Source organism: Fundulus heteroclitus, chromosome 2 (genome assembly GCF_011125445.2).
Source record: "Fundulus heteroclitus isolate FHET01 chromosome 2, MU-UCD_Fhet_4.1, whole genome shotgun sequence".
Lineage (NCBI taxonomy): Eukaryota > Metazoa > Chordata > Actinopteri > Cyprinodontiformes > Fundulidae > Fundulus > Fundulus heteroclitus.
The window spans coordinates 8101538-8122576 of NC_046362.1; the positions used below are offsets into that span (position 1 = coordinate 8101538).

At 44.1% G+C, this 21039-nt stretch overlaps 1 protein-coding gene across 7 annotated transcripts in view; it reads right to left on the minus strand.

The window, feature by feature from the left end:
* Positions 1-17696, minus strand: part of LOC105926251 (unconventional myosin-IXAa) — a 168541-nt gene extending 150845 nt beyond the window's left edge. For all 7 annotated transcript variants that reach the window (XM_021316351.2, XM_021316350.2, XM_021316352.2 and 4 more), the window contains exon 1: positions 17169-17696. The gene's annotated coding sequence lies outside the window, so the exon portion shown is untranslated. The remainder of the gene's footprint in view (positions 1-17168) is intronic.
* Between the last annotated feature and the right edge of the window lie 3343 nt (positions 17697-21039).

A 21039-nucleotide genomic window follows, 5' to 3' on the forward strand; every position in this document is an offset into this window, starting at 1 on the left:
CGAGTCCAATCCTGCACAGATTAGATAGGACCGTCACACAGAAAGAGCCGAATCCTCCGAGGATTATATCGCAGAAACAGAAACTGTGACAAAATCGCAGCTCAGGCTCCGGACTGGAGTCGAGCTTCCAAACGACTTATTTTTTTCCTTCTTTACCCTAAACGCTGCCTGCTGACCAGGACTTGTTATACTTAGCCGCGCTGCGTGGATGATGACATTTTAAAGATGTCCAGAAGTGTGCACCAGCATCACGCCTACGCACAGGCCCTGAGGGAGCACATGAGCGGAGTTCGTGTGTGTGTGTGTGTGTGTGTGTGTGTGTGTGTGTGTGTGTGTGTGTGTGTGTGTGTGTGTGTGTGTGTGTGTGTGTGTGTGTATAGATATCAATGACATTGGATTAGGTACACTTCATTTAGTACGAAGAATGCCTCCACTAGGCTAAACGCATCCCCCAAAGAGGATGAACCTTAGGGCACGAGTCGGGAAACAAGAGATGGACACGTGCACCGCCGACATGATCTCAGCCTTCACGGCCACGCTTTAGCGGAGAGGTGACTACGCTCTGTCCTGGTTTAACGCAAACACGCGGATGAATAATACAAAAGACGCACGAGCAAATCTGTTGCGATAACGCCCTCATTAATAAATCATGTTGGCACGAGAGTGTGAAATCGAGAGCACGCTGGTGTTAACATGCGACGCAGCGGAGACGCAGAAAACATGCCGTCACATGGACTGCGTGAGCTTTACAGCGAGCTCCTCCGCCAACTGAGACGCAGCATGAGGTTAGAAAAGAAAAAAGACTTGATGTAGTTGGCTAAATATTCACTTCTCTGCTTATCTGAGTTTATTTTCTGCGCCAGCCTCTCAGAAGCAGAGTAACGGACACACTGAGCTCTTTAAACTTCCTTTCGAGCTCCGCCACAGACTCTGACCACATTCAGCAAACACACACACACACACACACACACACACACTCACTTTAGTCAAGTACAGCACAAAGTGCGTCATCCTGTGCTGCACAGAGAGCTGCTGAAGAAAACGTAATACAGACGTCAAACCTGCAGCAGACCATCAAAAAAAAAAAAAAATCACTTTTTACTTTTGCAAACTGGTGATTAGGTTCAAATTTAAAACTTTACACACGCTGCTCTGTAGAATACAAACACACACACACACACACACACACAAACCATCTCAGAGACATTAACAAAAACTATGCAAGGTGACCAGCTCACATTTAGAATCCAAATTCGTAAAGGATTCCTCATAATTGCATCACTTCCTGTATACATCATTACATCATGAATGCCTCTAGTATAGATTTAAATACAGCTCCTTGTTTTCATAGGACGTCTTTAACATTTTTCCTCCATTATAGATACACAATTTTGTATATGCAACAAGACCAACGTCATGAATTATTGTTAAATTGAAGTGCGATGAAAAATAAGTTAATATTCTTATATAAAGAAAACTTTGAAAAGCAACAATAATATCTGCAAGTCTTTTTTTTTTTTTTTTGTACATCTAGTTATTGACCCCCCTGTTTTTCTTTACAACATATCTGAAGCTCGGTCAGTCGGATCTTCTGCAGCCTCTAACAGGTTTAGCTACATGCAGCTTATTCTCCAGTCTGACCAGCACCCCCGTCTCCGCTAAAGAGAAGCATCTCTCCACAGCTCAATGCAGCCACCAACCATGTTTCCCTGCATGGACGCCGTGCTCTGCATCTCTATTAAGCAATGTTTTCAGGCGCTACGGTTGAAGGACTGTCAGTCATCTTTTACAGATTCCCATCAGTCTAGCGAACATCGAGGCACGTTAAAAAAACGTCATGTCATCACCAAACCTGAAACGTCAAAGCAAAAAGGCACGTCCAATCGCAAAAACACACGATCCAGACATGCAGCGCAGACGCAGTCTCCCCTCCCCCTTCCAGTTTGCCTGCCCCCCCTCCAGTCTCCCCCCCATCCAGCCACCAAATCCAGTTAGAGGCCACTGTGCCACTGGCTGATTGTTTTCTCTCCAGCAGCAGATGCTCTGCCTCTCTCCTCCGTCCCCAGCACCTAATCAGCTGTCAGTGGGCGCGCAGACGGACCAAAGGGGTCAGGGGATTCTCATTTTTCCTTCTCTGATGAACACATCCAGGCTGTCTGGTGTCTCAGCGTGAAGCCTGGTGGAGGAGAAGACTTCAGGGAAGCACATTCTTCTTGGGCAGAGGTGTCGGGTGTTGGTTGAGTTACCTCATGCTTTCTCAAAAAGGGAAACGCCACACCCACACAGCAAACAACAGGCCCGTTTTTAGCACGTACATGTGGTTGTTTTACTGTACTAGATTGACATTTAAAAAAAGTCTGGACTGGACTCTGTTTCTAATGGCATTACAGAAACAGATGAACGTTTAAGGCTCAGATGGTGAAACATAGACAGCCAGGCTTGCAAAAGGATTTCTATTCACGGTACAGCGAGGTTTAAAACGGTTACGGCGGTACAACCGCTAAACGTTTTCGTTCATACATAGGATGCCAGAGAAAGCACCTCATATCAGAGCATGCCCACTCGCATGAAGAACCCAAACCATCCCAACTAAGCTCTAAACACAATCAGGAACATTGTGACTGAGTACAGGAGGAGAAGATATTCATTTGGAAATAAGTTATACAAAACGGCACCACATTGCTTTGAAGCCATCAGAGCAACAACATGGTGCTAATTTTATCCCCTCGCTAACAGTTTGTGAAAGTGTAGCGGCTTTTTGAGGCTGGGGAGAAGAGGCAAACAGCCTAAGAAAGAATGAGCCCGAGGCAGGAAGAGACTAAAGAAGAAGAAGAAGAAGAAGAAGCCTTGTTATCCGGGTATTCGGGGAAGCCTCGGGTCAATTTTGAGAATATTACAAATATTGTTAGAATCTAACGAACCAATATTGCCTTGTGAGCAGAACGTATTGTTGCGCCTCCAACAACTACTTAAATAGAAGATAATCTAACATTTAATAATGAAGCTATTAGGCTGTCGCTTTAGCAAAAAAAAAAAAAAAGAACACTCAAAGGGTCAATGTCTTCATTATTTAGTGCCATTCAAATTATGTATGTTTAATGCTAAAAGGGATGAGACATGACCCTGAAAAATCCCTTCTGCTTGGTGGGTGTGCGTTCTTGTACTTGCAGCTCAGCAGGAACATTTTTGCTTGTTTTAATATTAAAGTAGGGACTTTGAAGTACATTTTTTTTCTGGGATAGGCGTTTAGGTTCAGGAACTAAGGCGTCAATTAGGTTTAGGTTAGGTATATACTGGTAAAGGCTAGCGTTAGGGTTCAGCCATAGAAAGGCTGGAAAATGAATGGAAGTCTATGGGCACTGTCCTCACTTTGTATTTTAAACAAGGATGCGTGTGTGTGTGTGTCATGACTCAAACCCCTTCATTTACACCCATGTAGCCACAGCAGGCCAGCTTTCTCACCCTGGTCCAACTAAATGAAACCCCACAGTGCTCGATCTGACCACAGCTCTTTTTAAATAAAGCACCCACCTACACACACACACACACACACACACACACACCTACACACAAACTGTACCGTCATAGTCACACATGCACCCTCCACCCACTTTGCACTCAAATACAAATCCACGCCATCTCTAGTGGGCTTTCGATTTCGCCGTGACAACAGCCAATCACAATGCAGCTGCTCCGCAACCATGAGCCAATCGCTCGCCCGCCTTCGTTTGTCCGCGGCCAATGAGGGGTGCACCGTCTGCAGCTCGTTTTTTACACGAGCAGCTTTCTTTATTGTTTTGGATGAGTCTGTAGTGGAGCTGCTCGGCTCGGCTCATTATGCTGGAGAGCGTCTGCTGCCTGTGAGCTTTTCATTACACACTCGGCTGTAAAGTGGACTCCCTGATGGATGGACTACGCGTCCCGCGCCGTCTATCTTCACCCGCCTCCGTCTTTAAGAAACGCAGACCGAGTTACAACACCAAAATTGTCTTTCATGTAGAGTCAGTCTACTGAGCTGACGCAGATACGCTGTGAACAGAACAAAATGACTAGAAAAAAACAACAAGTAGTCATACCTGGATGTTTGCAACGTGCAAAAAAAAAAATCCCTACCTGACATTTTCAGCTCTATGAGTTTTATTTAGGTCACATAACTGGGTGAAAAACGGGATTCTTACAGTAGATTTATCACTGAAAGCCAGAAGTCATTTACATATCAATTAGGAAGAAAAAAAACAACAACAACCATGACCCAGATGGAGATGCTACATTTCCTCGGGACATTGCGACAAATGTCTCACCCAAGCAGCAGCACACACCTGAGCAGCAGCCTCTTTTTTTTTTTTTTTTTTTTTAGTGAATTACAGCGTTTGGAATGCCAAGGCTATGAGGAAAAGGCAGAAGTCCCGCTTACCTGACGGCGCTTTCAGGTGAATAAGCACAGCAGCATCTCTGCGAGCGAGGCTCATCCGCAGAGCTCCTTATTGTCGCCAACTAGCTGCTTTTACTTGGGAGCAAGTAAGTGAGTCTGCCTCCTAGCAACTGCTGCCTGACAGGGAAGGTTGAAGAGGTTACATTGTCACAGGGACCGTGAGCCTGCACCGGCACCAGCGCACGGTCTGCAGCCGAGTGAGGAGGAGGAGGAGGATAAACGACCAAGCTCTGCACATCCCCCCCCCCCCAGGTCGACAGCAACATGATTTATATCAAACACGCAAATATTACTTAAAGAAAAAGAAAAACCCTGAAATGGACGGTGGCGAAAACACGACTCCTGAAGCTCTTTGTGTTCACGAGCCCGACACAAAGGAGAGAAATAACTTTGCTGCCTCTTGCTAAGCTTTCTCATCATCTAACAAAAAAAGAAAAAAAAAGAAATTCAAGTATATAATTTAAGGACCCGTGATTTAGAGATTTTTCAGAAATCCAATAAAGGGAAAAAACAAAACTAAAGGATAGTTATTCCTTCTGTGTCCAGCTCTGGTATTCAGACACTGCTAACAACATCTAGTTTTCAGTAAGTCAATAAACACAATCAGGTCATTCTGGACCCTAATCCAAACCAAACAGCAAGTGAGAGCAAAGCTCCCAAATGTCAGGCAGTCACACTGAAGCCAAGTGTCCAGGAGGGAAGATCCACACCTCTGGTTTAAGAGACGTAACGACTGTTCCCACATCAAGACGCCACCTCCCTGCGCTCCAGGGTCTAAAAATCAAACACCCTTTTTTTCAATGCAGCATAAATCAGTGTGTAGGATACCAGAATGACATGGTTGGGAGGTGAAGTTTAAATTTTTGATAAGAACAGCTTTCTAAATAAAAATTTTTTTTAAGTTTGGTTGTTTACATAGTTGAGCTGAATACAGCAGAACTCAGAGCTGCCAGACACTGTCGACCAAACCCCCCCCCAAAAAAAACACCCATCTTTAATCTACAGGCTGTTCCAGTTAAAAATGGACAGCCTGAAGCACAAATGTTCACACTTAACAACAAAACCTGTCCAAAATGACCTGATCTTAGCTGCTTGCTCTACATCAGGGGTGTTCAAAGTGTGGCTCGGGGGCCATTTGAGACCCCTGTGTTGATTTTGGCCAGCCCCTGGATGGCAGTTCAACGGTGACGCAAATTTGGCAGCACAGATAGTTGATGCAGATAAAGACATTCTTTTACAAAAGTACACATGCTAAACCCCTTTTTTTTTTTTTTAAAGTTACCCACAATGACTAACACAAATTTTGCATGCTTATTTTCACGTTGAGCAAAAAAATCTAAGAAAATAAATCACTAGCCTATATATAATTTTACCCAACCTGATTAAAGGTTTGGAGACCACTGCTGGGGAAATGATACTGATTATTTAATAATGTAATGTCAAACTGGGCCAAGGTACAGCGGCCTAACAGCTGTCAGCTGATTGCTACAAAAATATTACTATGAGCTAAAGCGCTGTTAGTAAGTGAATTATAGGCATAGGCTACTGCATGAAAGCTTAAATTCAACTGTGAAGTGAGCACAATTTACAATTTGATGGCATAAGTGGGTTCGATGTAATCCAAAAACCTGAAGAAACAGTACGGTGAAAAGAAAACTCACTAATACAGTGCCCTGTAAGCTCCTGACCTACATACATCCAACAGAACAGTATTTGTATTGACAAGGAAACCAGCGGACGCTGGAATGACTTTGGATGCATTTGGACGACTAAACTGGAGCAGAAGAAAGCTCTCCACATCTGAAGGGGGGGTCTGGATGAACCTGTTCCTTCCATATTGACTGCGTTCACACCTTTACTTATCATCCAAGAGCAGCCGGGTCACCAAAGACAAACGTTAACACCAGCTAAGAAAGTGGCTAATGAATACCTAACAGCAGTGTCCTTTGACCTTGAGCTGACTTCAGAGATCTACCCTTTCTTCCAAATATAAAGGACTGACTGTGGTGTTTATGTTGTTGGTTTTTTTTTTGCTACGTTTGACAGGAAACGTCCCGCTAGCTAAATTATCCAATGCACACAGCATGTGATTGGGCTTCAGTCACCATCCCCTACCTGGTATATTCAGACTGTGGCGTCCCAGTTTAGAGTTACACCCAAAAGTAGGACAGACTGCAGGACAGAACAACTTTCAGACAACCTTGGCAGAATGACAAAGCTTTTATAGTCGCTGGAAACAGAGCCGGGAGAAGCGGAGAGGCAAGAAAATGTGACTGAAATGTTATCTGGCACAGGAAAGCTTCAATAGTGTAAATAAAAAAAAGGATTTCTTTGAAAGGACATTTTTTTTGCTACTATTCTAAAGACATTTTCTGGTCATACAAAGACAAAAAAAGGCTTTTAATTTCCACATTAAGAAATTAATCACCTGGCAAACCCTGAGAGATGTGATCACCGACTGGTAATTATGGCCAATTATGCTGACAAACATCAGTCATTGTTCTAAATAGCACCCGCTGGTGCGGGCACAGCTTTCTACATCATCCTAAAGGTTAAGCTAGCTGATCGGATTTCATCTGCTGCTTGATCAAGCTAAGCGTGCCACACCCAAGTCCTCTGTCAGCAGACTGCTTTGTTCTGGCCCCGGCCGCTACCGTCTCACACAAACACACACAGGCCGGTAGCATACTGCATCAGAGCGGCGGCAGACTGTAGGTCACATGCTCGCCTCGCCTGCCTGTCGCACTCTGAAAGTATTCAAATTCCTCTTGGACGCTGCCAGCGCTGCCCAGCGGGACGTCACTTGGCCGCGGCTCTCAGCCCCGTGCAGGACCGGGGCCTCGGTCAATGTTTTTAAACCGCCTGAGCGCCGAAATGAGAGAGACAAGCGCTTATTAGAGGAGCATTTTAGCTGTAAGAGGCGGGAGACCCGAGTGGAACAACAGTTCATCACTTAGAGATGCACTCAGAGATCGACTGGTGACCGCAATCAAATTTCAGCTAAAAAACAATCGACCCTGTCCAGTTACTTGTGGGAAGCTCAACAATCGGAACTTTATCCGATCCATGAACACGCCACAACTCAGCACGAACAGGTTTTTGCTGAAATCACGTTTTATTGCGGGGGATATCACTGATGGAAGATGACTGAAATCTAGCTCCTTCCCGCATCCGTAAGATACTTAAAAAGGAAGTTAAAGCAGGTGCAGCGATGCAAAATGACATCTAAAAAGTATTTTCTATGAAACGCAGGGACTGGCTTGATGGTGAGAGATAACAGAAGCTTAGCAGACAACAGCGACGCTAAATCAAAGTTGCTCTCTTTCATCCCTTGAACATTCATCTCTGTCTGTCATGGATCATCCTGGGTTTGTAAATGCTGACAGCCTTTCAAATCTCAGAGGTAAAGTAGGGATCCTAACTCCAAATCTAACCAGGCTAATCTAAAACCCTGTTTTTCAAACTATTTCTCCTACATACACAAACACACAGTGTGACGGCTAACAGCAGGGTGGCTAGGAAAAATATTTTCAAATCTTCTTATAACTTGTGTTTTAGTTGATGTATCTTTAAATCAAACAGACAAAAACATGAAGTGAACCATAAACACAAGAGATGGTTCGATTATTGAGCGGATCTGAGCTCCTTCACCACAGGATGCCAACAGCAGAGGAACAGGGGGAGGGTGGAGGGGGGGGGGGGGTTCTTACAGCTGGTTTACCCTGGCAGGCAGCTCCCTCACAGCGAAGCATGGTTGGCTTTAGGTTAGAGCGGCGGGCTGAGCTAGATCTGTCAACCTGAGCGACGGCTCCATCAGTCTGCCGCTAACACAGTAAGACAAACAATGCAAGCATCAGCAGACTGAGCGCTCCTACTACGCTCCACCTGTACCAGCTCAGCAGCGTTCAGTGGAAGCTCCGGCCTCAGGTTTCCACGGCTGACCGCAGCATCGTGGCGTACTGAGAAGCTGAATGGTCTGGACAATACATCCTCTCAGCACCACTCGGTTGTTTTGTCTGGGCTCCTTAAACCAACATCCGGCTGTTTGCCGACCGCCACGGTTCCGCCGCTGGTTCTGTTCAGCGTCCCAAGTCTACTGAAGAGAAATGTTCTAAAGAAAAATGCGTGTTGAGCAGGTGAAGAAAATAGTTTAAATGCAATCTCACGATCACTGCCCAGAAACTCCCCTTTGCTCGGCTTTAGTTGGTGGTCTGCAGAGTCAAGTCAGCTGTAACCCAGTGACCTTAGGGTTTTTAGGGACTCTGGTTACTGATCAAAGACACTTCAGCAGCACAGATTACTGCTCACTTAGGGTTTGAGGTGGGGGGGGGGGGGATCACGTGGACGGGAGCTTTCTTTACGAACAACCCAGAAGTAGTCATGCAGAGGGAGGCAAACTTGAAAAATGTGAGGGGGAACTCCAGTGGAACACAATGAGGGTCTTTTTTTCTTGTCTCCTTTTGCCATCGTCTCGATCACTTGTCTTAAATCATGCTGTTAATTATTGGTGAACAGCTGTGTGAGGACCTAAGAAGGCTGTGCCATCGATTTATCGTAACGCTTTTGACCAAAACTGATGGGATTATCTGGCAAAGGAAACAACGACAAAAGCTAGAATTATGAATGAAACTGGCTGCTGTCCCACATTTCACAGACCGACGCTCAGCTTTGACCTGCAGCGGTTTAGCTTCGCATTGGTAACGTTTTTTTTTTAATGCAAGGTCGATTACAGAGGTGGCAGCAACGCGTTTATACGCTGAATAATACATTGGGCCCAAGAGTCATGATGATGTCAATACCTAGAATCGCCTCTTCTGTTTCACATGCTGGTTATTAGTTTCTATGCTGAGATTTTTCTCTCAGAATTGGTACTCGGGTCAAAAAAGCACATCAACTGATGTTGAGCATGCTGTAGGTAAAAGCTGGAAAGCAGTAAGAAACCAGGCAGTGACTTACTGAATTTCAAACCCTACCTTTGTCATTGTTGTTGACTCTTTCTGTGACTTGATAAATTACTGCAATTGTTTATCGCCAAGCCCTACTTTCTTATTGGATTATCGATTTGAAAGAGAATCTGACTTCCGGGTACCAATAAAACGCAGCATCAGATGAAGACAGTTTGTTGCACGAGAGGCTTGACTCCCTTGTCTAAGACTCTAAAGCATACAGCAGCTCCATCACCTCTGAATTTGGGTACATGCAAATGCTACTGGTTACAATTTATTTTTGTCATTCCTAACAAAAAATAATGTTCCATCGTTTTTAGCAGTTCTTGCTTTGGAAAATGTGTTAAATGTATCACAAATGTTGTGTCGTATCTTTCAAGAGAATCAATAATCATGCCAGTTATGAAGTAAATAGTATTTCCTGTTATTTAAGAACAGCAATGTTTTCTATGTGGTACGCGTAAATGCACAAGCAGGATCTGGATGCAGTGTCTGCATACCATGCGGTAGTGAGAGCCGTCATTCCTGGCATGTCAGCCCTCAGCCAGCACTGTGACTGTGGAATGGCAACTGTTGCCTAGTCAAATGGACTGATGGGCAAATGGGAACGTTTAAAGTTTCTTACTCAGTTTTTGTTTGTGGACATTTTGTCAGGCTTCAGGCTTCTGGGCAGTGGAAATTTCTCACTATTCCATGATAAATACAGAAATCAACCAAGCTGAATATTTCCTGTTTCCTGTCTTCATTTGCCAGTAAAACAACCGCAGTATTCAAAATTTGCCAACTTTTTTTCTTTATTAAAGACAAACTTGAAGAAAAAGCACTCTGAATATATGCATTTGTAGTATATATATATATATATATATATATATATATATATATATATATATATATATATATATATATATATATATATATATATATATATATATATATATATATATATATATATCTATATATATATATATATATATCTATATCTATATATATAATATTGCCAAATATTGATTGTCGGCCACAGCCCCAATATTAACACTGGATATCAGTCCAGGCCCAATTTCTTATATTGGGTCATTCCTCTTTTATTATCGGGGGGGGGGGGGTAAACAAAAGCAAAAGCAATAATGTTCGCACCATTAGAAAATGTTGGGGGTTTTTAACAAAAGTGGTCACAACTCCTAACCAAAACCAAGTTAGTTTACCTGGGGATATACATTAAATCACCTACAACCTAAATACAACAAAAAATAAACCTAGACAATCAACTAAGTCCAATTCAGATGAAACATTATAACTTTTAAATTTAAGTCAATGATTTCAAACATGATATTAACAATATTGTTTTTGGTTAATACACATTTTCGTGAATCTTTTTATTCTCCCGCCATCTTCTGTGAGCTTTTCCACATCAGCCAGAAAAAATAGAAATACGTGGTGCCGGATTGTGGATGCATGGCACATGAAATGTGACTAAGTAACTAGACATTGCATTTAAGTAGTCCTTAGCAATTACAAAAATGCAAATATTGATACTGCAGGGACAACTGAGATCTGGTATATTGTTGCAGCTTTAATTCAAATACAGAAATTGTATTGAAAGGCTAGTAACCTGGAATTGCAGTCTGAAGCCACAGAGACATGCCTGGCTTTTGGCTGCTTGATCTGATGGGACCCAACAGCAGGTATCCTTTCCTACACGTTTCCACTTCATCATGCCATCTTCCTGTCTGGATCTCATCCCACCTCCCAATCTAACACCAGTCCAACAGATTATTTGAGACCGCTGTTATGCTTCCCCTGGGCACTGCCAGGAGACTGATCCAAGCCGTCTCCAGCTGCTTGCCTGTTGCAAGAAACACCAGCAACGGCTCCAATCCTGCGTGTCCAAAAGGGCCCAGCAATGAAGCAAGGCCTGTTTATTTGCACAAGCGGATCACTTTATTAACGGTGCCTAAAGCAGATGCAGCCGCAGTACGAGGTTAAATGGGGACATTAAAGACTTGTGGAAGGTGTAAATAGATTCAGAAATTCACAGAGGGCCCTGCTTTGAACGGCTAAAAGAATAAACAGCAGCGCCGAGCGCCGTGTGAATCAAAAGGATGTCTGCCACCATGGCAATAATCTGTCTGTTGAACATGTTAGACTCAGGAAACTCTTTTGTATGAGAAGGTGTGAACAGTGAAAAGGGTTTTAGAATCCTCACAAAGCAGCAAAACAGCAAAAGAAAACATCTGTCTTTTTGTTTTCTGTTTTTTTGTTTCAGCGGTATCCTTTAAACAACCGGCAAAAACTACCATCATTCAATGGGAAAAAAAGCAGTACCAACTTCATTTCCAAAGAGACACTTGTAATTTACATACATGTGAATACGTACGAGGTCCAAATGGGGATTTTTCCAAAGTCAGACATTCCAAAAGGCCAAAGATTGGCAAAACTAAACACAGTCCCAAAGTAGCATTTTGGGAAAAGTTGCGTACATCTGACAGGTCTGACATTTTTTGGACAAATTGCAGCGATAACAATGGAAACCCAGTGGTTGTGCTCGTCTTGCCCCAGTCTCCTCGTCTGCAGCGGGACAAAGACAGATGCCATTTAAGATCTCCCAAAAACACGCACCGGCTCCACCGCCATTGTGGAGGGCTCTATAAATACACCTGCTTAGGAAGCACATCGCCACACTGACACGGTATGTGAAGCATTGACCTCAGGCCGGTGTCGTCTTACATGAAGACATGGGCGTAGCAGCAGCAGCAGCAGGTTCCGGCAACAGCCAGAGAGGACGCTGAGGCAAGGACACTTGGATCAATAAAGGAGCAACCAGTTTAATACAACAAAACATTTGCTCAAGTGGGTGACTAGAAGGGGAACATAGTGAAGGATCGATGGGGGCGGGGATGGATGGGTGGGTGTATGGGGGGGTTCTCATACCATTGGCCATTGAAACAGAGGTAACTTGAGTTTTTCTTATCTTCCCTTTTTCCTTGAATCAAATTACTTTGGAGCAAGACGACAAATGCAAGAAACAGGCAAATTAAGGACAAGATCCCGCCTCTGAGATTTGGCCCCAAAGTCAAAGTGTTAAAGCGCTAAAGATTTCTACAGAATATTAATATTTTCACAACAATTTTTGATACATGTGTTCAGGAGCAAACCTCAGGGCTACATCCGTTGTTTCAGACATTCCCACTATTAATCTTCACCCAAGAGTACCAGCTAAGGCTTATCAAGTCTTGCTGTGTGTCCTCTAGCCAATCAGGTTTGAAGCTGCAGTGTTGGATGGGCGGAAGGTGAATCACTTGGCGCCGAATACTTTTTACTGCTGATGTATCTTGATTGCATTGGATCACTGGTAGTCTGTCAGACCACAGTCACCTTGAGAGTACCAGGTTGGACCGCCTTTTACCTTTTGATGTACCTGAATTCTCCCTGGCACAGACTCAACATTCCTAAGAGTTGTTCAGCCATATTGACATGATGGAGTCGGACATTTACCAACGGCATATCGGTGATACAACCCTCCCGTTCGACCACATTACAAAAGGCGCTGTATTAGGATTAGGTGCTGGTGACTGTTGAGGCCTTTGAAGTACAGGGCAAGTTACTGTCACGTTCAAAAACCAGTCTGAGATTACCTGAGCTTTGGGACACTACTTGTTATCCTGCAGGAAGTAGCCCTTAGAAGATGGGTACGCCGCGGTTATAGAGGGGTGGACGTGGTCAACAACAACAACGCAGGGGCAGGCTGTCGCTTTTAAAGGATGCTCAGCTGGTACCAAGAGGCCCAATGTGTGCCAACTAAGGCTACGTTCACACACACATACCTCACAGGTCTTAATGCTCAATTCCGATTTTTTTGTGAAATCTGATTTTTTTGCGTGGTCGTTCACATTTCCAAATATATGCGACTTGTATGTGATCTCCTGTGTGAACTGAATGCCTTCAACCTAAGTGTCCTGCATGCGCACTCGAGGACGCGATGAAGTCACACGTAGCAAGCGTCCTCAGTGTTTGCGGAAGTAAACATGGATTATAATGCTGGCGCGCATTTTGCGGTCATTAACCTATTTTCTAACCAGAGCTTTCCCTCCATTGACTGCTCTTCTCATTGTAGTCCACTATGGGTGTCGTCTTTCTTCATGCTTCTGCATAGAAGGACGCAGAATAGTGACGTTTGTCAAGTATCGTGACGTTTGTCGAGTATCGGTGACGTACAGACACAGGTCGCATTTGAAAAGATCAGATACGTATCGGATTCAGGACCACATATCCAAGAGGCCTGGGTCGCATTTGAAAAAATCCGATCTGTGTTGTTCAGACTGTCATAAAAAGATCAGATACAGGTCGCATATGGGCAAAAATAAAAAAAAAATTGTAATTGGGTCTCTTCAGGCTGCAGTGTGAACGTAGCCAAAGTAACATCCCCCACACCGTTACACTACCACCCACCAGCCTGATCCGTTGATACAAGCTGAATGACTCCATGCCTTAATGTTGGTTCATGCCAAATTACGAGTCTACTATCGAAGTCAAGTCAAAGCATCGTTATTTGTTTGGGAGAATGTGGCTTTGGCATAGGGCCAAATCACACACACACCTGTAACTTCACAGATAAATAAAACCATTCCATACAAAAAAGAGAGCAATAATTCATTAAAAAAATACACAATTAAATACAGCTGGTTAAAAAGGGATGATTTAAAAACAATTAAAAAAAAGTGCCATGTTTAGTATCCCCCGGGTTGAAAGAGAACTAAAACGACCTATGCTGTTCCCACCGCCTTGCACATACGATCGCAGAACCAAACTGGTTAATGAACAATTCATTATCTGTGGGACTTTACAGCTTCATCGCACACTTAGCACTCATTAATGAGCTTAACTGACGACGGGATGAGCGTATGTTTGCACTTGGTTCTGTTTACAGAGTGAAAACACTCTGTGCCTCCTTCCTGAGTTTAGTCGTGTACATTCAGAGCAGAGAGTGCGAGACTGACCCATCGAAATGCGTCCGAATGTCGGTGCTGCAATCGAGACTCAGACTAACGGTTTTTCCAAAGTGCCATCGTCCGCTTTTGATAGAACCGTTTAAACTGTGGCATCGGTTTCCTGTCCTTAGCTGACAGGAGTGGACCCTGGTGTTTTGTTCTGCCGCTGCAGCCCACCTACCTTCAACAATAAAGGTGTTTAGTTGCACTACTGTTGCTTTTCTAGCATCTCCAACCAGGCTACAAGTTTTCCTCTGACATCAAGAGGGGATTCTTCCCCACACAAATGCTGCTCACTAGATATCGTTCTCAACCTGAAAGATGGCTGTGCATGAATATCTCCCCATAGTCATTTCCGTTAATCCTTGCTTTGATTACCACTGTAGTACCGATACTGCCTGTGACTGGACTCGGTAGTCCGAAAAAAACAGAATCACAGTGGATGTACCTCCTCTGTCACGCCTTAAAGGAAGGAGAGCGTTGACCCTCGCTGCCAGTTCCCCGTCTGCACAGTGTGACGTGAGAAAGACGGCACGAGTGTCTCTGAGCTGCGTTCGAGCCTCTCCTCTCCTCTCCTCCGTGCTCGCAAGTGCACTCACTGGGGGCAGCTGGAGCTGTCACAGCAATGTTTTCTGCTCTGCTCGCAAGAGCGTCGCCACTTACATAATAACACCAATCAAATGTTAATGTCAGCGAGTTGACGTTGCAATGCGGGAATTCTCCAGTGACTGAGAACGCGACGGACGGCTGGAGAGCGGCTCACAGAAGCGGTGAGAGCCAGTCGACCGTGTCGGTATTTGGAAATAATGAACCCGTAAGGGCTCTATCTCGTTCCCCTGAAAGTACCGTTGATGCGGCGTCTCACGCGGACTGCCAGGGGGGGCTGAAGGGACGCCATTGCATTGCCAGAGAGCTGACGGAGGAGGAGAAGACTGCTTATACTCATGGACAGAGAGCCTGGGGGCGTTGGTCTGGTGCGGGGTCATGTAGGCCTGTTATGACACGCACGGTGGTTTCTAAAAAGCCTCATTTGAGCTCTAATAGAAGCTTAGATAACAAAGTCCCTTTTCTTGTGGTTGCCTTGCAGCTTTTAGGAAGACGCGACGGTAAAGACTAGATTTCCCTGAAATGTTCAAACGTTCTGGTCCGGTGTTCCACGTCTTCCATCACTTTGGTGTACAGAGCAAAGAGAAACTGGCCGATCTTCAGCTTGATCAGCCCTGACTGGTGACTGGCTCAGAGACACTGAAACACGCTTTCTGATCGGTAAACGCGTATCATGTGCAAGCGCCATCATGTCAACCCTCAGAACAAAACGCACTTTGGTTTGGAAGCCGCGACGGAGTAAAGAGGACTGGAAGTTAAGTTTCCTCTGAATGCTATGTGTGCTGACCAAGCTATGCTAATATACGAAGCTGGTATAAACAGTCATGAATGGTGTTCCTTTATCTTGTTATGGTTCTTAAAGACAAAAATAAAAGGAAACTACTACTCCCGGTCATAGCTTTATACAAACTGGAGATCAGAAATTTGCTAAAAAAAAAAAAAAAAAAAAAAAAACCTCTGATCGGTGCATCTCTACTTTAATTATTAAGGGTTTTGCTTAAACACGAATGACGGTGGTTGTGACCCCCTGCCTAATAGAGTGTTGTTCCCCACAGCAGGCCTGACCCATCGCGCAGCATCCTTGAGGGTATCTGGCACCGACACGCTGGCGCCATGTTCCTTTAGGTCCAGCAGGCTGCAAGGTGAGGCTATGGACCAGACACATTGGTCCAGCACATCCCACACATGCTCCATCTCATAGTGAGCTGGAGGTTATGGGGACCAAGTCGGCACCTCAAACTTTGCTCCTGAAGCATTATCGCCTTCTGGCAGAAGCCTCATCCCCCTCAAATGAAACTAAACCACAAGACACACGGTTTCCACCCTGACTGGTCTGCTGCTACATAAGAAGGCCTATTAGCAACAAACCGTGCGATCTGTGCGCACTCAGATCTTTACTTTTGTTCATTTTCTCTACTTCTGACGGTTTTTAAGGACCAAATTATCACTCGATGACAGGCAGCTGAGAAATATGCTGTAGCTGGGTTTTTGTTGTTGTTTTTTTTTTTTTTTTTTTTTTTGACAGGGAGTAGTTTGCCTGTAGCTGTCATCAGCATCAGCTTCTTCCACACCAGGACATAAGCTCCTCTGTAAAAGAGGTGCATCAGAACGTCCTTGTGTCCAGCTCTAAAGAGCAGCCGGGCCCCATCACTCAGCAGCAGGCTGATGGGAGCAGCTCAGCCACGACGCATTACACGCACGGTGAAAGAGGGGGTGTCCCGGCTCCCAGCCCTGCAAAGAGGGGAAGCGAGCGGCACAAAAAAACAAAAAAAGCTCTGCAGCCTTTACGCCGCCAGCAGCGCACATAATCATCCAGATCTCACTGCGACAATGAAGCCAGCGGGGCTGGCCTTGCATGGATCCAGCTCCACAGGATGTCAACCATCACAGATCTATGGCAGCTTACAGCTGCTGCTGCTCTGTATCGGACTCCGACGCGCGCGCTCACACACATCTGTAATTTACGCATTATGTAAGAGAACAGCGTGACATTTCTCCATTCCGTAGCGGAGGCGGCGAGCCTCGACGACGTGGGCTCTGCTGACCACGTCGACCCACGCCAGAACAGCCTGCCGCGGCATCTCCAAGGCTGCAGCAGCCCTGGCGGAGTGACAGCGCGCAGGCTGCAGGACCTTCTGACATTCCGCTTCACCGGCGGCGCGAACACCCGCACGGAGCGACGCGAACACGGAGCCGTACCTCCTCCGCTGCGCCTTCGGTCCGCTGCGCCGTAGACCTTCCTCTTTGCGGACGAGGAAGAGGAGGCGAGCCGTGCGCCTCCTGGCCGAAGGCAGTCGGGCTGATTTCGCCGCAGAGGAGGGAGGGGGGGAAAAAAAGGGCTCTCCTGCTCAACGATCCGCACCACGTCACCTCTCCGGCCGCTCAGAGCTCCGGGTCTGCTGCAGATATCATCCAGCTTCTGTTTTCTCCTCCTCGTATGTGTTGTAGTCCTGTTTGCGTCCCCCTCCTCCTCCTCTTGCTGCTGCTCCTCTCGTTCCCTTCTCCTTTTCCCCCCTCTCTCTCTCACGTCCACGAAGCCGTGAACACTCTGCTCTCGCGACGCGCGTCCACGCGCTTTATGGCAGGGATACAGCTGCGTGTGGGTGGCTGTGATTGGGGAGGTCCCTCCAGTTGGAATAAGTCTAATTGTTTTCAAGAGGAGAATGGGCCATTCACTCTGGATGTCGAGCGGCTCCCCTCTGCAGTCTGCACAGAATGAATATGTTGGACCTGGTGGCAGCCCGTGTCACTCACGTCACATGACAGAGTAAGGGGTGTGGCCAGGTGGATACATATATATATATATATATATATATATATATATATATATATATATATATATATATATATATATATATATATATGAAGGAAGAGAGAGAGAGAGGCTCACGTCCTTTATGGCAGGGATTCCCAAAGTGGGGGTCGCGAGGCACCATGTGAGGCTCGCGAGATGATCCAAATTCCTGACTTTAGAGTGTCAGAGATATTATTGTTCCAGTATAGAAAACGTTTGCCTTTAATTGTGGAAAAAAAAAATTCATGGAAATATACGACAAATTCAAACATTAGAAAAAACGTTTTTTTTTCTCTTTAAAATAGGTTAAATTAATCCCAATTTTCTTTTTTAGTTTTTGTTGTGGAAATTTACACCAACAAAGAACATTATGAGAATAAACACTGTGCTTTTTTGTAAGAGTTCCCATAAAATGACTTCTATATCCTATCAATTTTATGACTTTACTTTTGTAATTTCCAAAAAAAAAAAAAAAAAAATTACAAACATTTATTTCTAAAAGAAAAACATAACAGGAAAACAAAATAGGACAGGCTAGAGCACCCGCGTCCGCGGTAGTTTGTAGTGGAAGAAAACACGGTCATGTCTTGTAGCTGAAGGTGGAGTCTGTTTCTAACTTAGCAAGAAACCAAAATTATGTTTTTAAGGAATGCATTGTTTACATTGTAAAACAGTAAGGCTGGTTGCTCCTCGGTCCACAGATATTATTTTTTCTAAATTGGATAGATTTATGGAAAATGTATTCTGTTTATGAAAACGTAGTTTTCCATTGTTTCTAGGACCGCCTTATGTTGAGACCAGAACAGAAACTGTATAGATTGGTCAACCATATCATGCATAAATAAATAAACATGTATAGGCGTGTCCATTGGTCCCAGGTGTCTCCATTGGAGGCACCGTTTTAATACAAACTTAGAGTGTACAGAGGGTTGCACAAATTAAATCGCACACATAATGAATGAATAATTCATTGCATTGAATTTGAGGAGTAATCTATTATGCACAAGTGCTGGAAGAACAGTTAGATGCTTTTTGCCAGATTATCTATCAAAACTGAAATGAGTTCAGGTCTTGATGGTTGATGGGACTAAATAGAGGCTGAGATCAGGACTACCTCTTGAATGATCCGAGCCTGAATGTTTACTTGATTCTGAACATGAAATGCAACTAGAGGCAACCATCAATTCACTGAACTGACACCATGACAGGGTGTGACCTGCTTCTTTATGAGATGGGCGCTCAAAACTGACTACAGAAAAGTTGTTTGTTAAAATGATTTCTAAAACATCACAAGTATAAGATGTAACCACAGCAATGTAACAAGAAGCAGGCATGATGAATCTTCTGGGATGTAAATGCAACAGGTAACATAACACCAAAGATGATCAAAGACGATTTGTCTTGTGAATTGAGTGAGTAGCCTACATTACTAAATTCTTGTAAATCTCAGAAACAGTTTGGATTAAATCTGGGGGGATCTTTTTTCCCTTTGAAAGAGTTGTTAAAAAAAAAACATTCTTTATCAAATTGACTGGATATGTAGAAATCTGAATTCCGCTCAGATCTCAAGCGTTAGTGGAGCCCCCTGCTGGCCTGAAGAGCCCAAGACGGCTCTCCGTTAGCCTCTGGCCCTAATTCCAATCATTATAAGACTGTATGCTCTATACAACATTTGATTTATATTCAAGTTGTGTTGAGTAAAAAGAAGCTGAAATTGTTTATGTAAGGGAAAACCCCCACAACACATTTAAAGGTGCAAAAAAAATAAATAAAAAAATCAGTGTGGAACCTGCATTCATAAAACGTTTTTAGACTGGTACCTGCACATATGTTATCGGACTGAAGAGTTCACCAAATGTGGTACAGTACCAGCACCAGAACCAGGTTTCCTACAGCTGAAAGTGCTGAACTAGAACAAGGGGTTTACCTAAACTTTCCAACACCAGACATGGCCCTATATGAATCCTGAATTATTTTTTTCCAATAATATATTAGGTTACTGGCACCATGAGGGTTGGCATCTTGAAGTAAACCTGAAATGTTTAAACCTGAAATTTGCTGAGTGAATTTCTGTGGCCTTTATTGGGTCGTCAATGATAAATAAAAACGAGATAAAGTAGCAACAGCTCAGCGTGGATGGATGGATGGACGGACGGATGGCTAAGTGTTTAATATAGGACACTGCTATTGATTTACCATTTCCTTCTAACAGTCAAAGTTGGTTTCTCTAACTGCAGCCACGGCTGCTGTTAAACCCTGACCACTTGCTAATGGTATTGCAGCCCGGGAGCTCGTCCAAAGGAGGCGGTCAGGAAGTACTCTCTTTGATATCCCAGGGGAATCTGAGTACTGTTATGACCAGAGACGGCATCATTAGGCCACAAGAGCTGGCGGTGAGACGAGCATCAAGCAGGCAGTGAATTATTTACGCTGTTACGTGTGTTTTGTGAGGTTTAGGCAACAAAACCAGTAGGTTAGAGTTAGGAAAAGGTTTTATACAGAGCAAACTCAGGGAATTTATTTCTCATGGAAATTGTTTATATGGTGTTTCCCCCTTTTCAGTCTAGTTTGCCTTCTGTTCATTAGTGATCAGGCATCACTCCGGGAGGCCACCATTTGTGGCATTGAGTCTTTTGGCAGATTTGTGTTTATGAGATATATTTTTGGAAAAGTGCATCTACTGAGCACTAAGGTGCTCGGTTCAAATGTCAGTCTGAGACCTTTCCGCTTGGAGCTGAATATTATCCATTTACATGAATGGGTACTCTGGCTTCCTCCCACTGTTCAAGAATTTGCATATTAGGTTAATTGTTTACCCTAAATTGCCTTTAGATATTAATGTGAGGATTTTGTTTTTTTCTCTTATTGTTGTTTTATTGTTTTACTTATTTACTTATGATTATAATTATTGTCAGCATGTTTGCATGCTTGTCCATGTTACCCTGTGAGGAGCTGCTGTCCTGCCCAGGGGGCACCCTGCCCCAGATAAACACCAGTCCCCCTGCGACTCTACAGAGCAGCAAGTAAAGGCGATAGATGGATAAATAGAAGCTAATACTATGGCCATCTGTTTCCATGCAAGAACAGCAGTCCCAACATTACAAATATCATCCAAATTTCTGCTGCAGTCTTAAGTCGCTTTACTGTCTTGCAGCTTCACATTCATTGGTTCAGAAAGGGGCAGTTTCACAGCGTTTTAGGTCTGCATTTGCATTAGAACTTTAAAAATGTACTATAGGAAGGAGAAGATGTATGATAAAAAAGGTTTCACTTCTT